Source organism: Sapajus apella, unplaced genomic scaffold (assembly GCF_009761245.1).
Source record: "Sapajus apella isolate SASKATOON/1434 unplaced genomic scaffold, GSC_monkey_1.0 scaffold4, whole genome shotgun sequence".
In the NCBI taxonomy this organism is placed as follows: domain Eukaryota; kingdom Metazoa; phylum Chordata; class Mammalia; order Primates; family Cebidae; genus Sapajus; species Sapajus apella.
In genome coordinates, this window is record NW_022436944.1 from 22,654,158 (window position 1) to 22,672,419 (window position 18,262).

The window sequence follows — 18,262 nt, forward strand, 5'->3', positions numbered from 1 at the left end:
ACACAAACAAATTACACATGCAATATAAATTTGCTATTAACTGTCGTTTTTACTTCTCCAACTAATACTCTCACAAAAGCCTTTAAACCCATGAAAGTAAAGTAGTTGCTTCTCATGGGCCAAAACTTGTAGGTAGATTAAAAATGGTAATCTCAAGTGTATAGCCAAGGAGGATTGTTGAGGCATGAGATCAGCAGGAAAAAAAAATGCCCTATTGAAATAGCAACGCCTGCTGTGGATGCAGGGGTGTGTAGGCTGGCACACTTGAAATATGCAACCTCACCTGCCCTAGTCATGTTCCTCATCTGCTCCTTCTGTATTTTCTTCCCTTCACCCTCTTAACTGGTTCTACTTAAATTTCTGGTCTTTTTCTGTATTCAAGAGTTTGAACACTCCAACATTCTCTGACAAGGAGCAGGTATTTACTCATAGCTGATATTTTATAATAATTACAAAAATTAGTTTTATGCTAATTACAAAAAAAATCGTTTCATCTTCTCATTGCTAAGAGTTTGCATGTGTGTCCTTAATGACTGATTTTTTGCAGGGAAGGGTGGAGAAAAAGGGGGTTGTCTTGCAAGGATCTCTGCTCTTAAAACACCTAAAGAGTTTCTCTCTCTCTCTTTTAAAAAATATGTTCTGGAAAATGCCTGTCACCAATAACATATTTTCCAGAAATAGCCTTGTTTTATTTCTGTATAATTCTGTCTTTCTCTCTTTCTCAATCTCTACTTGGAGCTGACCTGCTGTGGTGGGAAGGGATTTCTATTCTGCTCTGGGTCTGAGTGGGAAAAAGCAACCTCCATTTCACGTCTGAGTGAAAAACACGCCTCCACTAGAAACCAGGGACCCTGTGTGGCTTTATGTCTGAAGCAAAAACAACTTCCCTTTTGATACTTTCATAACCACTTTTACTTAGACTAAAGTAAAATTATTGTAGGAATCATGACCTAAATTCCCCCAACATGTTTATTCAGCTATTTCATAAGTAATAGTTTCATATAACATAATTTCTTGTCTGCATTAGCATATTTCTCAGCCCCACACATAAAATGAGATGGAAAGCTTGATTAAAAATATAATAGAGTGGATGAATTTCAGAAAATGTCTGTAAATTCAGCATATAACTGAAAATGAAAACCAGGCCAATACTTGGTATTTAAATATTCTATATCCTGTATCCTATAGGATTTTTTGACTAATGTTTTTAGACTTATATTGTCCAAGTAAAGAATTCCAAGTCTTCTGGATTCTGGATAAAATTTAGAAGAGTTTTGAATAAATTAGTGATGTAGGATAAAGTCTCTCTTGATTAACCAAGATGCTACAATGATGGAAATATACTAAAGATCTGAACCTGTTAAGAAAATGGACAAAATTGTGACAATATTTAGCAAGTGAAAAAGACACAATGGGCAAAATGAAACAAAGTTAGGAACAAAAAAAAGAGTTCATGACTGTAAATTGAGTAAAGTTTTTTTTTAAATTATAATGTAGTAGAAAGAGCAACTTTATGCCAAAAAGTTTTAATTAGATTAAAGAGATGATATCCTGGTAAATTATAACTCTCAACATAGACACAAGAAGAAAGAGGAAAATCTGAATTAACCCAGATCCTTTCAAATTTGCTAAACATTTATTTATCATGAATTTCTGTTTAACAGAAGGCACCATTAAAAGTATAAAAATATAAGTCATAGAAAACAAAAGTGAAAATGCAAGCCATATGATAGAAGATATTTGTATAAATATATCCATAAAGACCTCAAACTGAAGTGTATATGTATGTATGTGTGTTTGTATCTGTAGATGATATTCTTATAATTCTTTGACAGAGAAAAAATAATGAAAAATACTTGAACAAGAAATTCACAAAAAGATATCTACACAGTCAATAAACATATAAAAATATTTTTAATTTCACTAGTGATGAGAAAAATGCAAATTAAAACCTCAATGAGATACCACTATGCATTCACTGAGATGGCTAAGATTAAATGACTGACAACACTAAGTATCAACAAGAATGTGAAGCAACTGGAGCTAATTTCCTGCTTGTAGGATTGTAAATTTGTTTGACTCCTAGGGAAAACTGGCAGTGTGCACTAAAGCTCCCATATGCCCACCCTATGACTTAACAATTCTATTCCTAGACATATTCCCAAGTGTTTGTGTGTGTGTGTGTTTGTATGTATGTATACAAAAATATTAGAAGGAAGTTCATAGTAGACTAGGTATAAGAAAAAAATACTGAAACAACCCAAGTATTTATCAACAATAACATAAATGAATAAATTATATTCACATGAGAGAATACTATGAGAATGAATGTATGGTCATTTATGCAGTTACAAATATGAGTCTCATACATGTAATATTGAGCAAAAGAAGCCAAACACTGAACAGCATATACTGCATGATTTCACTATTATAGAGTTCAAATTAATCTATTGTTTTAAAGAAACTTTTTGCTTAACTTTGAGCATGCACGCACAGTTGTGTATCCTGAACAATTTAAGCTCTCTGGAATTTTACACATCCCAGTTTTGACTTGATTAAAATCAGGCTTTCAGTTAGCAATGAAGTGAACCTTGATAGTGGCCTCTCACAAGGAAGAGTCTACCATCCAACCTGTAAACCAACCAGAGACCTGAACTCAAAAAGCTGCCTAATTTTATAGTCTTTCTCCTTTTTTGATCTACATCAAGCACTTCCATTTCTAAATAAAGAGAAACTGAATTTGTACTTGAACAATGCTGCGCTTCCTTGCCGGGCACGCTAATAAATTCAGCCTCACTTTAGATTGTTATTTATTAGCCTTTATTTCTTTTCACTTAAGAAGTTGGTTGATGTTAGGATATTGGAGGCACTTACAAGGAGCAGATATAAGGTGTGCTTGTAGGATGCTTTTCTCTCTTCATTTGTGGTAGTGACACAGCTGTGTTAGTTCTGTGAAAGTTTATTGACATCTACCTTTATGACTTTATAGTGTATACTGCAACAAAATTCACTGGAAAAATTTTAAAAAATATCTAGCTGATAAAAATATTTCAAACAAAACAAAACAAACAAACCCCAATAAAGTGAAACAAACAAAAGCCCCTCCCCCCAAAAAAAGCATATTAGGCTAAGATGAATTTACAGGCAAGTTCCACTAACCTTGTTCTGGAGAACACAGATACAAATATTGTGTCCTTCCTCATTTTTTTTGTTAATATAACCTTGATGGCAAAAACTAGACTGTACAAGAAAAGAAAATTGTAGGCCAATCTTACATACAAATATGACTCCACAATCTTTTTATAAATCAAATTTTTGAAAAGAAACTAGCAAACAAGGAACACAGATGTATTAGTGAAGTAAAACAAATGGTAAATAAAATTCAGGTAGCCCAAATTAGAGTCAGTACATTTTATAGATAGACCCTGTGTAAAGCTTCAAATAATTTCGATATTCAGGCTGGTCATACTCAGCTCTCAGAAATACCTAGACAAGCAAATCTTATAGAGCTCATTATAAAGAAAGATTCAATTTCCCCGTTATCCAATTAACCTTTTTCCTAAGAAGCAGCAAGGAGAAAGAACATGGAGGGAATGTTACAGGTTTGGTTAGATTCCATTTTATCTATTCATAATACTCCCGAAGAAGGCAAACCTATCAATGAAGCTGGCTGTTCCAACTCAGAGAATACAAGCTTTTGCCCAGGCACAGTGGTTCTCAAGGTGTGGGCTCAGACTAGTGTCATGAGCAGAACCTGGGAACTTCTTAGAAATAAATATTTTTGTGTTTCTTTGTTTTATTTTGTTTTGTTTTTGAGACGGAGTCTTGCTCTGTTACCAGGTTGGAGTGCAGTGGCACGATCTCAACTCACTGCAACCTCCGCCTCCTGGGTTCAAGGGATTATTCTGCCTCAGCCTCCAAGTAGCTGGGCCTACAGGCATGTGCCACCACGCCCAGCTAACTTTGTATTTTTAGTAGAGACGGGGTTTCACCATGTTGGTCAAGATGGTCTCCATCTGTTGACCTCGTGATCTGCCCACCTTGGCCTCCCAAAGTGTAGAAATGAATATTTTAAGGCCCCACATTGAATCACTAAATCAGGAACTCTAGGGGTAGATCCAAAGACACAGTGTTTCCATAAGTTCTCCAGGTGCCATGGACTTTAAAGTCTGAGAACTGCTGTCCTGGTGTAGGAGATTCTGTTGCAAATGGGCAAATGCTGTATATTACGCTACATTCTTCTTTCTTTCTATTTACTCCAAGAGTCAAAACAAAACAAAAAGATGAGAAAAGAATGTTCTGAAAGGAAATGTAACCCCCAACCAAATCGAAGTGACATTTAAACAGCAGAAATGGAAAGAAGTGAAACCTACCCTTTAGCTTTTCTAGATAAGTGAGAATATTGGGAGGTAGTAAAAACAACTTACGAAAAGTTATTCTGTTACTTGACGAGATTTTTTTTGATATCAACTTTATTACATTTTAAATTACAGAGTAATTGTGGAAAAATAAGACTGCAGATAAGCACAAAAAATGAAAAAATAAACCTGTAATTGCATTATCCATAGATAATGTTTTAAAGGATTTATAAATTAGTTTAATAATATCTTTTGATAACTGGTAGGACCCATTGTACATAATTACTCATTTGTTTCATAATTTTCCTAACTATACTTGTGATAATATATTTGCACATAGTCTTACAGATTTTAAATAAACAGTTTCATACAGTACATATAATTTTGTAACCTGTATGTTATACAAAAAACCATAATGAAACTGTCTACATCTCTTTGTATATAAACATATTTCCTTCTACAGCATTTAAATGTGGCATATCATTTTATTGCTCAAATGTGTCATAATTTACTCAATCTGCTATTGTCAAACAAGCAATATTCCTGATCGCTTACTGTTATAAAAACTCTATCATAAACATTTTTATAGGAAATGCTGCTCATATACTAAAAGTAGAAAGTTAATGAAGGTTTTTGTTTATTATTACTACTCTTTTCCCTATTCTCTCTCTTCCTCTTCTTCTCTCTTAAACACACACATACACAAAATTGCTGTTCTATTTTCGTGTATATATATATTACCAGAATTATTTGTATATTTGGGCCACTCAACCATGGGTGATCTTTTCCAAGTTGATATAAAATAGAATGTAATAAAATGTTGTGTTCTGTTTACGTAAATGTAAGTATGGTTGAACACTTTTAATGTATTCCTTAGCTCTTTTTCTTCATTTGTAACTTATTAACATACTATATTTATTTCCATATCTTTTAAACATGTTTGTTTACATTGCAAACAAACATGTATATAGATTCCTGCTTTTCTAAAGGGCAAACTAATAGCAGATGTAAAATGAAAGTACCCTTAATGCTCCTATGCCAGCTTTAATCTCATTTTCTTCCCCAGAGATACCAATTATTTACACTCCAGTTATGTCTTTTAAATACTTTTCTAGTTATTTACACACACACACACACACACACACACACACATACATTTATATATACATATAGGTTGTTAACAAAATTTTAGCCACATTGTATACAGAGCTCTCTAAATTGCTTATTTTTTCTTTCTTATTATATTTTGGGAAATTTTTCATATCAGTATACATAAATTATTTTTCTATGGCTTCATTTCTTCAATGGAATATATGTACAATAATTTTTAAAATAATTCTTTTGCAAATAGGTGTTACAGTTGTTTTCAGTTATTTAATGTTTTAAATAATGTCCCAATAATGTTTTACATATAATTTTGTAATGTAACAAATATGTTACATCAAGACTCAGTAAAATCAGAACATTTCTTTCTGTCAATTAACTATACAATCCCCTTCTGATTTTGCCCTACCTCTGGATAAAATCTCTATAAGCCCTTTAATATTATCTCTTGGACATTTGGTAACTCTTCTAGTCATGTGAGTTATCATAATAGTGTCCCAACATGCATTCATGCATAGCATGGACCAGGCAGTGTGCTAAGGACTTTGCATGTATAGTTTTTCGATCATCATAACAGGCCCGGTGCTGTGCCTCACATCTGTAATCCCAGCACTTTGGGAGGCCAAGGCATGTGGATCACTAAGGTCGGGAGTTTGAGACCAGCCTAGCTAACATGGTGAAACCTCTTCTCTACTAAAAATATGAAAATTAGCCAGGCATGGTGGCACTTGCCTGTAATCCCAGCTACTTGGGAGGCTGATGCAGGAGAATTGCTTGAACCTGGGAGGTGGAGGCTACAGTGAGCTGAGATCATGCCACTGCACTCCAGCTTGGGCAACAGAGCAAGACTCTTCATAAAAACCAAAGAAAGTAGGCATCTTAGATGAAAAAACATAGAAACTTGGCACACATAGCTATTTCAGTGTAAATAGCAGAATCAGTTATTATTTACACAATAAAACCAATTATATGAGAATAATTTATTTTAAAAAACAGATGTCTGCAGTGATATGTTGCTTCTTTCAAAGATAAACACTGGCCCATTGTGGTTGTATTATCGTACGTTGACTTTAATTCTTGTATGTTGACTTTCATTCTTCACTATGATTACCCAGGAGACTACATGCATTTATGAACATTTGTGCACTTCTCTCCCACTGTGGATGCATTTAGTTTCAGTGTTAAGCACTGCTGTTTTAACCTAAAGCACTGTCTAAGAAGTCTTAATTCTTAGTCCATAATTACAATACTTGGACTTCATCCACCCTTATACTGATATGGTATTCACTACTAATACTATTCTGAACAACACAGAAAATTAAACAAAACAAAACAAAAAAGGTCCTCTATCCTTTAGCTTGTATTGATTAACTAAGAAGGAACATTTTCATTTCCATGGTAGGCAGACAAGCAACATCTCTCTTGCATAATAATGTTTTTAGTCTACAAAGATTTAGCTGGCCCATAGCCCTAGACTGCATGAAGACACCTAATTAGTCCATCAAATGCTACAACTCAAGGCAGCTCTGCATGTTCTTCTGTATAAATAACATATATCATTGCTTAAATTCCTCAGATTAGTCCTCCACCTTCCAGCAAGGTTCATGTTTAAATCTTACCAAAAAGTCTGGAAGGGGAAAGGGAATTAAATCTATCTCAAGCTTATTAACTTTTAAAGTTTACACTAAAATAACAGAATGACCTGTCAAATAGTCAAAGGAACACTTTGGCTTTCTCAGACACTAATTATGTTAATCCTCTGACAACAGAAAACTTAAAAAAGCTTCCTTACTTTTGTCAGTCTAGTTCTACTATTGTTAGAAAAGGTCATTTTTTTAAATTGTGTGAGTTTATTGATTAGGAGAGAATTCACTCATCTTAAGATAATTATCCATATTTCTCGTCTCAGACAGTTATGTCTTTTGGATCAGGAAAAACATGAAAGGATGAATATTTTCCCTGTTGATACTGTAGTTGCAAAAATATAAAACAATATTTCCAACAAAATTACAGAGATGTCCAGCTTCAGACTTTGTGGCTCTCCTATCTCTCTGGTCCTTCCTGTTTACTATTCTTTCTTCCTTCCTTTTTTTTTTTTTTTAATATGGAGTCCTACTCTGTTGCCCAGGCTGGAGTACATTGATGCAATCTCAGCTCGCTGCAACCACTGGGGCTTTAGAGTTCAAGCCTTTCTCCTTCCTCAGCCTCCCAAGTAACTGAGACTATAAGCACCTGCCACCATGCCTGCCTAATTTTTGTACTTTTAGTATTTTTAGTAGAGACAAGGTTTCATCATCTTGGGCAGGCTGGTCTTGAACTCCTGACCTCAAGTGATCTGCCTGCCTCAGCCTCCCAAAATGCTGGGATTACAGGCATGAACCACTGAACCTGGCCTCTTTATTCATTTTTAAACATCAGTTTCACAACTCAGGCCACACTCTTTTTCTCTTCATTTCCTTCCTCTCTAACTGCCTTCAGCCACCCTTTAGAATCAGTTTAAACCCCTCACATTTATCTCTGGGCCAGATGCCTTATTTAAGTATGCAGATGCTTCACTCACACACATATGTGACGCATAATGGATTGTCCTTCATTGACACCCCCAGCACTCAACCCCTTTATGCCTAACACCAAATTCCTGCTTTGGCTGTGCTCAACTTGTTTCCTCTCTAAGCTTTTCCATCTTAGCAAGGAACTGGAAGTCATCCTTAATAGGTCTGCTTCTCGCTATGTATAAGTTCAGGTACATCCTAAAAAATTCTCAAGTCTTTCCATGTATCTCCACCAACAACACACCACTCCACTCAAAGGAGTTTTGTCTCTTTCGGGAAGAATACTAAAGTGAAACCCTCCTGTTTCCCTGTGGGAGAATGCCATTATTGCACACACTGTAGCCGTTGTTGATATTTTAAAATGTGAATCTGATCTTGTCACCTCCAGCCTTATCTACGAATCACCTTTGTGGCTTCCTATTGTTCTTAGAATAAAGATAGAGTATACTTAGGCTTCCTATAACATACTCTATGCTCTTATTGGTCTTATTTTGAACCACTCTCCTTTTTTACCATCTGTGTTACTTTTCTTTCATTTTCAAGAATATTTTAATCACCATCCCACCTCAGGGCTTTCATACATGTCATCACCTTGGTCTGACACTGTTTTTTACCACACACTCCCTTATTTGCTGACTCCTATGGTGATACAAAGATCTATCATTCAAATCCTCCCTCAGGAAAGATGTGATGTTCCAGCTGCTGTGTGTACTACTGATACACAACTTCAACTATAAGTCCCTTCAAGGACTGCCTCAGCTGCAGGGATCCATCCACCTTGCCCAAAAGCATACCCTTCTTGGAGAGACCCACATCCAACAACTGAGTGGAGTATCTTCCAGCAACTTGAAGATTGTAGGGCCATTGTAGCTGCAGAGCCCCCCACGGAGGCCCCTCCCCTGAGGCTGGCATCACAGCTTGACTTCTCCCTCTGCTGAATACTGCTTCTTCCCCTTCCTTTCACAAATGTAGATCCTAATGGTTCTCTCTAATAAACATTCTGCCCACTAAGTTGTCTCAGAATCCACTTCCAATATACTCCTTTTCCAGAGGTTGGCTTAGATGTCACTTCCTGAAGGAAGCTGTGTATTAGTTTCCTAGGGCTGCCAAAAAAAAATAATAATAATACCCACAAACTTGGTGACTTATAACAACAGAAATTTATTATCTCACACTTATGGAGTCTGGAAATCTGAATCTTAAATCAGGGTGTCAGCAGGGCTGTACTGTCTCTGAATGCTCTAGGGAGGGATCATTTCCTGACTTTTATAGCTTCTGGTATTACCAGCAATCAGCAATCCTTGGTGTCCCTTGGCCTGGAGATGCATCCCTCCAATCTCTGCCGCCGTCTTCAATAAGGCTTTTGCCCTGTGTGTTAATGTCTCCATGTTCACGTTTTTTCTCTTCATGTAAGGACACTTATCATATTGAACTTAGGGTCCATCCTCACCCAGTAAGACATCATATTGACTCAATTATATTTGCAGAGACCCTTGTATTAGTCTTTTCTCACACTGTGGATAAAGACATATCTGAGGTTGGGTAATTTATAAAGAAACAGAAGTTTAATGGAATCACAGTTCCACGTGGCTGTGGAGGCTTCACAATCATGGCAGAAGGTGAAAAGTACATCTTTCATTGCAGCAGAATGAGAGCCAAGCAAAGGGGAAACCCCTTATAAAATCATCATATCTTGCAAGACTTATTCACTACCAGGAGAACAGTATAGGGGAAAATACCACCATGGTTAAATTGTCTCTCACCGGGTCCCTCCTACAACGCATGAGAATTATGGGAGCTACAATTCAAAATGAGATCTGGGTGGGAACACAGCCAAACCATGTCAATCCTATTTCTAAATAAATTTACATTCACAGGTTTCAACATATCCTTTTTAGAGGCATATTTCAAACCATGAGCTATATGACTGAAGACATATTTAGATGTAAGTAACGTAAGTTATAATAGATATCTGCCATTCTTTTCAGTGATTAAACATCTTTAAACTTTTTTTCTGCTATTTAGGGATTTTCCTAAATCTCACCATAAAAGTCCAACATCTGTTTTCCCAGCCTCCTTTACAGTAAGGATAAAGCACTTAACTTTCATCATCAGAAGCATTTCTGCCAAACACCAAATTCGAAGTCAATGGTGCCAAAAAAGCATACACTGTAAAGAATCTATTTGGGGAAGAAAGATGATAGTGACATCTAACATCCAGAGGCAGGGGTGTCAGAGTTCAGGTACTATCAACTACAAACTCATAATATTTATACTCAAGAGTGGTGGCTAAGTTGTCTTCAGCAGACCAGTTATGTTGTGTGATTTGGGGTACCGATACTGGAAAAGAGTTTCTAAGAAGGGATCTCTGAAAATTTAGTAAGGTTGATGTACTTTCAAACTGCTTTCTTAAAATAGTCAGAGCTAGTATTTATTATCTGCAACTAAGCCCATAAGTTATATGTAAATCTAACTTCTTTTAGTTACTTAAAAGAAGAAATGAGGATAAAGTAAGTAACTGTATTAGTTTGAACCTCTGTAAGGATGTACAGGTAGAGTTAGAATCTGGGACTCAAATGCTATTAGGACTTCCTATCGACTTCAGCTCATCACATCTCTGCTTTTCTCTGTGTGACAAATTCATTCTTTCAGGCTGATTATCCCCGCTGGAACCAGGATCAGCAGCAGCCCCTATTCTCTCATCCTGGTTTTTGAGAGAACAAAGAAAAGGACTTCTCTTTGCCAGTTACGGTTTTAAAAATCCAGACAAAATCCTTTGATTAGCGATCTTGAGTCAAAATGCTCACTCCATGGATGAATTAGTAACATCAGGAAATTGAGTTACTATGAGTTAATTCTAGCTGCTGTGGCCAGAGAAGAAAGTTGTCGAAATCTCTAAGAATACCAACCAGAGCAGAGAGTAGAAAGAAATGAGCACATTTCCCCTAAGCAGAAAGGTTTAGGGGCAGAAAGAGAGTGGGTGGCATAAATATGGCCAAAGGAAAAAATGACTGTGAGCCTGGCAACCTACCTTAATTTGTGTCCACTGTGGTGAATGTTTGTTTCCTTCCTTCCTTCCTTCCTTCCTTCCTTCCTTCCTTCCTTCCTTCCTTTTCTTCCCTCCTTCCTTCCTTCCTTCCTTCCTTCCTTCCTTCCTTCCTTCCTTCCTTCCTTCCTTCCTTCCTTTTCTTCCTTCCTTCCTTCCTTTTCTTCCTTCCTTCCTTCCTTTTTTCCTTCCTTCATTCTTCTCTTTTCTTTCTTTCCTTTCCTTTTCTTTCTCCAACTCTTGCCCTGTTGCCCACGATGGACTGCAGTGGCACAATCTCATATTGTCTCTCTGCAGCCTCCAACTCCCAGGTCCAAGCAATTCTTGTGCCTCAGCCTTGCGAGTAGCTGGGATTGCAAGCATGGGCCACCACACCCAGCTAATTTTTGTATTTTTAGTAGAGATGGGGTTTCACCACGTTGGCCAAGCTGCTCTAGAACTCCTGACCTCAGGTGATCATCTACCCCGGCCTCCCAAAATGGTGGGATTACAGGCGTGAGCCACTGCACCAGGCCACTGTGAATATTTTATATTCTTACAGATAAACTTTTATCTGTGTCTACAAATAGTATGAAGTACTAACTCTTTAGAACTTAAAATAATTAAATTGACCTTACATACATGAATTTGAATATGGGTTTCATGTATACACAAATTCTGCTAAACTTCACTATATTCCCAGTGTCTTAGGGATATAACAAATAGAATATGGAGACATTGGCATTTATTATTAAATAGTCAAATAAGTAAGGAATTATCTGATTCAGTGAATGAATCTAAACCAGATATTAACAATGGGGTAGTACATGTTTAAAAAAAAAAAAAAGGTTTGTGCCTTTTACCCAATCTACTTCATATTTTATTTCATTTCATATTAAGAGATAATAGGATAAAATTACAGGATCAAAGTGATTCTACTCTTTAATAGATTTAAACAAGCTACTTAAGTTCTCTATGATTAGAATTCCTCATCTATCCAAAGAGAATAATATTAGGACTAATGTCTTAGGATCCTTGCAACAAGTGTGATATTAAGTGGAACAGAGTTTTCACTCAACACACGTTTACTTCTGTTATTCTATCCATCAGTTACAAGTGACTCCTAAGTGATTTTACTACCTTACTCCCATGATCATGTCTATAAGCCTCTGCCTGATTTGATTCTGTATCCCAATGCTTTTGATTTGTTCCAGTATATCTACACTCTCTTGAATAAAACTTAGTACCTTCTTAAAAAATAGAAAAGAATGTAATCTTCCAAAACAAAGACAAGGAACAAAAGAATTTTTTCTCTAACTCCAACTCACTTTGAGGTTGGAAGTGGAAAACAATGAAATGATTTCTTTAATAAATAACAAACCGTTTTGTCTTTTTAGAGTCACTTCCTTCCTTACAGCTTCCTTATAGCTCCCAATGAGTCTCAGGTGTAGCTCTCATAACAGCAGAAGGTAGAATAAGATCACTGGGAACGAGAGTAAGTTAAGGGAGAAAAAATATAGGCATAGTCCTCCACTTCATCTTTAAAACAGATACAATCTCCAAAAATATGAAATCCCCCAAACATTTCCATGACAACTAAATTTACAGACATAATTAGCCTATATATAATCATTATTCATTATTATGTATCATAATCAGAGTACAACTCTTGCCAAGCTAATGTGTCCTCACTTAGAGAAAGAACTAACAATGAACAAAGAGGTTGACTATTAGTCTCAGATTTGACGATATGATTAATGTAAAGAAACCAGTGAGCTCTCTCAGGCCTAAACACATTGATCCCTGGAAGATCCATTTATTTTTTTATCCTTACTGATTTAAGGAAAGAAAACAAAACAAGCAAACCACCACCAAAAAAAAAAAAAAAAAAAAAAAAAAAACAGTCAAAAAACAAAAGCAAAAGACCCTAGAAGTCTTGCCCAGAATTTTCCTGTTTTTCTCTGAAAAGGGACAGTTTGGGTGAACCAAAGTACATTTACACAAGAAATAAACATACAGGAAATGTGTAATTAGTTTGTGATTTTATAATTAGTGTGTTTATGATATTTTCCCTCTGAAGGAGGGAAAATTAATAGACTTACAAGGCTAGAAATTTGTTTGAGTTATTTTTGAACTATTATTTTAAGAGTCTAAAAGAGGCTTTAGGGTTCATCTAAAAGTGGTACCATCTGTTCTTATTATGATCTCTCTCCACTGAAGACTATATTGTTTTATATAAAAGTACAATCTTGTCAGAGAATGAGTTACAAAATGTTAATTTCCAATCTAGCTCTCATTTTACTATGTAATTCTATCTTTAAGCCAAATATATAACAAACAAATTACTTCACAAAATGAAAAGATTGCCTTATCAAATTACTATTTTATGAGCATGAAAAGGAAGAGCAGACTACATTTGTTTTGTTGAATATTTTTTAAGATAGATGCATCTGTAAACTTCTTTGGAAAGGTGAAAAACATTGTTATCCACCCATCATCTAAATATGTACTTACTTCTTCTTACTGCAGCGTTTTCAATTTCATGACTATAAAATAGCTTTCACTCTTGATTTTTAGAAGCTTTAGTTCTGCCACCTGAAAAAATATTTATTCATTCATCCATCTATTTTTTGATTAATTCTGAAATATAATTTTATCACCAGTGGTACTATATGCTAGGTATCAGCATGGTCATGTGAACAAGCTGATTATCCATTATAACAGCCAGTCTTGTACCAATTTCTTTAACTTTCTTGTCTCTCTATCTAGATCTTGTCCTCACAGATATTAGTATGCCTGGTCTGTTCTTGTCATAGAGTTCTCAGTTGAAATTTCATCTCCCCAAGGTATATCATTGGTCATAATATCAAAGGTGGTACATTCTCATTCTGTCATCTTACTTTAACTTATTGATTTTACTAATGGAATTACCATCAGAATCTATAATATTCTTTTATTTGTTTATATAATTATTGTCCATATCTGTGAGCAAAAATATAAGTTCCATGAGAGCAAGAGGCCTAGCGTATATTGATTAGTGCTTGGTCTCCAACACCTTGAAGAAAAAAAAAGTAGTGGGTAAATAAATAAATCCTAGTTGGAAATAGATATAGACATTTATCAAATGATAATAGATAAATTAAAAACTCAACAATATTAAGTTCTATAAGAGAGTTGAAAATGGTTTTGTGAGTGTGTGTTGTAGGAAAGTTTAACCATGTCAAAGCCAATTTGAAAAATAGTGAATTAACCTAGGAGTATGAAGGACTCTACCCTTATCTAAAAAGCCCAAGAAAAGACTAGTTGAAACATACATTGTTGAGCCAAAAAGTTACTTTGGTTACAGTGCGAAACTAGGTTAGGATGAGGATGAGTTTCTGGAGACTGACCTATATACAAAAGATCAGAGGATAGCAGTGCAAAAGGAGATCAGAAGAACAAATTTGACAAGGATTTAGAGGATAAAAATCACCTCGACTTGGCCATGCATTGTATATGAAGACAAGAGGATGCAACATACAACTCATCATTCCTAAACAACTGCATGGATGGTGGTGACACTCAGTGAAGTGGAAGACTCTGGAAAAAGACAAAATTTAGTGCGTGAACAGATATGCTGTGCTGAGGTGGAGGCATCCTTGAGATATCTGAGTGGTGATTTTGAATCAGCAGTTGAGTACATACAACTCCAGTTCAAAGGGAATGTCGGAACTGGAGAGCTGGACTTTGGAATTACCTATAATGGAAATCACAAATGAGGGTGATATCATCTGGAAAAAATGAGTGATTTTATTTCCTTTCTTATCCAATTTAGATGGCATTCTCTGCCATTATAACCATTCTTGTACTTTTTAAAAAAAACTTTCGGCCGGGCGCGGTGGCTCAAGCCTGTAATCCCAGTACTTAGGGAGGCCAAGGCGGGTGGATCACGAGGTCAAGAGATCGAAACCATCCTGGTCAACATGGTGAAACCCCGTCTCTACTAAAAATACAAAAAATTAGCTGGGCATGGTGGTGCGTGCCTGTAATCCCAGCTACTCAGGAGGCTGAGGCAGGAGAATTGCCTGAACCCAGGAGGCGGAGGTTGCGGTGAGCCGAGATCGCGCCATTGCACTCCAGCCTGGGTAACAAGAGTGAAACTCCGTCTCAAAAAAAAAAAAAATAAAAAAAAAAATAAAAAAAAAAAAAATAAAAAAAATAAAAAAAAAACTTTCTTGCCTCTCTTTCTGTGATGCCTACAGAGGGAATTCTGAACAAATTCATCTGTTTCCCTTCTTCCCTCCTAAATAATGCTGCAGAAAACCAACAACCTTGCAGATTGGACTTTCCTTTCCCAGTGTGGAAGGCTGGTCACGATGCTCTGGGTCTATGGGCTTTGGCTCTCACAGAAACATTGACGAAATCATTTTTGCTTATGATGCTTCATTTAAAAAGGCCTCTTTTGAAAACATAGACCCGGTTTGAGTGCCTGAACTCTGTTTTTCCTTAGAGCAACAGTTTTCTCTCTTTTTTTTTTTTTTTTTTTTTGTTTGTTTGTTTGTTTGTTTGAGACAGAGTTTCACTCTTGTTACCCAGGCTGGAGTGCAATGGCGCAATCTCGGCTCACCGCGACCTCCGCCTCCTGGGTTCAGGCAATTCTCTTGCCTCAGCCTCCTGAGTAGCTGGGATTACAGGCATGTGCCACCATGCCCAGCTAATTTTTGTATTTTTAGTAGAGATGGGGTTTTCCTCTGGTCATTCAGGTAGATCAGGTTGTCAACTGCAAATACCCTTTTCCCAAAGTATAAACAGTACATCTTCATATTTATCTGTACTCAAAAGAGGAGAAATATTTCTTAAGAATTATATGTAAAGAGGTATTCTCACCTGCCATAAACAGATTTAAGTATGTCATATTATTGCAAAAAGTCAATTTTTTTTTGTTTCTTATGGAAAAGTTAGAGACAGTTGAAAAAATAAAGCTTCAAGTGGGGCCCAAATTTTGGGTGGTAGCCCAGAATGGCAGAGGAGGCAGGTTTGGAAACACAGCAGGCAGAGATACAGGTAATCATCATCAGAATATGCAAGTGCAGATTTACCCTGAAGCTAATGATGCTTAAAATTTGGAACCCTCTTATCTGACTGCTGAGAGTGCAGGGAGTTTCTGGAAATTGTGGAAGGTTCTAGGTAGACAGAGTAAACAACTTTGGAAGCAACTCTGATAAATAGCCTTGAAATATCTGGGATGAAACTAATCTCCAACTTTAAAAAATCAAAAACATGATACAGGATTGAAAGAAAAAAATCTTGAGTGAAATAGCAGAAGTAAAAGACAACCACAACTTCTGGGAATCAAGAATACACTTAAAGAAATATAAAATGCACTATAAAGTCTCAGCAATAGAATCAAACAAGCAGAAGAAAGAACTTCAGAGCTCAAAGAGAAGACTTTCAAATTAACCCAATCTATCAAAAACATAGAAAAAAACATTTTTTTTTAATGAACAAAGCCCCTAAGAAGTTTGGAACTATGTTAAGTCTCCAAACCTAAGAATAATTGGTTTTCCCAAGGAGAAAGAGAAATCTAAGTTTGGAAAACATATTTGAGGGAATAATCAAGGAAAACTTCCCTGACTTTGCTAGAGATCTAGACACCAAAATACAAGAAACTCAAAGAACACCTGGGAGATTCATCACAAAAAGATCATCACCTAGGCACATAGTCATCAGACATTGGGTTATCTAAAGTAAAGGGCGGGGATGGGGGTGACTTGGGGGTGGGGTGGGGGGAAGTATCTTAAGAGCTGTGAGGCAAAAGCATCAGGTAACATATAGAAACAAACAAACAAACACCCTATCAGAGTAACAACAGATTTGTCAGCAGTAACCAAACTAGAAGGGGTTGGGGTCCTATTTTTAGCCTTCTTAAACAAAATAATTTCAGCCAAGAATTTTGTATCCAGTGAAAGTAAACTTCATAAGTGAAGGAAAGATACAGTCTTCCAGACAAATAAATGCTGAGAAAATTTACGACTACCAAGCTAGAACTACAAGAACCACTAAAAGGAACTCTAAACCTTAAAACAAATCCTCAGGATACACCAAAATAGAACCTCCATAAAGCATAAATCTCAGAGGACCTATGTAACAATAACACAATTTTTAAAAAAAAGGTATTCAGACAACAAATAGCACAATAAATAGAATGGTACCTCACATCTCAATACTAACATTGAATGTAAATGGCCTAAATGCCCCACTTAAAAAATAAAGAATGGCAGAATGAATAAGAATTCACCAACCAAATTTCTGCTGTCTTCAGGAGACTCACCTAACACAAGGACTCACATAAACTTAAGGTAAAGGGGTGGACAAAGATATTCCATGCAAATGGACACCAAAAGCAAACAGGAGCAGCTATTCTTACATCGGACAAAAAACAAACTTAAAAACAACAGAAGTTTAAAAAGACAAAGAGGGACATTACATAATGATCAAAGGACTATCCAAGAGAAAAATATCACAATTCTAAATATGTATGCACCTAACACTAGAGCTCCCAAATTTATAAACAATTACTACTACACCTAATAAATGATAGATGGTAACACAATAACAGTGGGGGATTTTAATACAATCATCCCTTGGTATCCATGAAGGATGGTTTGCAGTACCTCCCTCAGATACCAAAATTTGTGAATGCACAAATCACCAACATAAAATGATGTAGTATTGGCATACAGGATGCACAACCTCCCATATACTTTAAATCACTTCTAGATTCCTTATAATAACTAACACAATGTGAAAGCTATATAAATAGTTGTATACTATATTGTTTGGGGAATCATGACAAGAAAAAGTCTACATATTCAGTACAGATGCAATTTAAAAAATATTTTCAATATGAGATTGGTTGAATCCATGGCTACAGAACACACAGATAATGCAGGAACAGCTGTATTCTCTTCTGTGTTGCTCTTATATTGCTCTCCACTTTAATTTCATTCCCACAATGACTGGATATTACTTATGATATATTTCTTAATTATTTTTTGTTTTCAAAAAGTTACCTTTTAATTTATTTGTATTTCTTAATTATGATCATATATAAATTAGATCAACATTATGTCCATTATTTGTAGTCCATAAATGTCTCTGTATATCTCTTTATTGATATTTTCTATGCATTCATATGCATAATGAAATTTGTTGAATACATGATTAAGTTACCTTATATTTTA

General features: G+C 35.8%; 1 long non-coding RNA gene across 1 annotated transcript; it reads right to left on the minus strand.

Annotated features, from left to right (window-relative positions):
- Window positions 1-768: 768 nt before the first annotated feature.
- On the minus strand, window positions 769-17,237 carry LOC116540629. The gene is made up of 3 exons (XR_004264526.1): window positions 17,027-17,237; window positions 3,553-3,559; window positions 769-781 (listed from the first exon to the last, which is right to left on the minus strand). It is a non-coding gene; the product is annotated as an uncharacterized LOC116540629 (long non-coding RNA).
- Window positions 17,238-18,262: the final 1,025 nt, after the last annotated feature.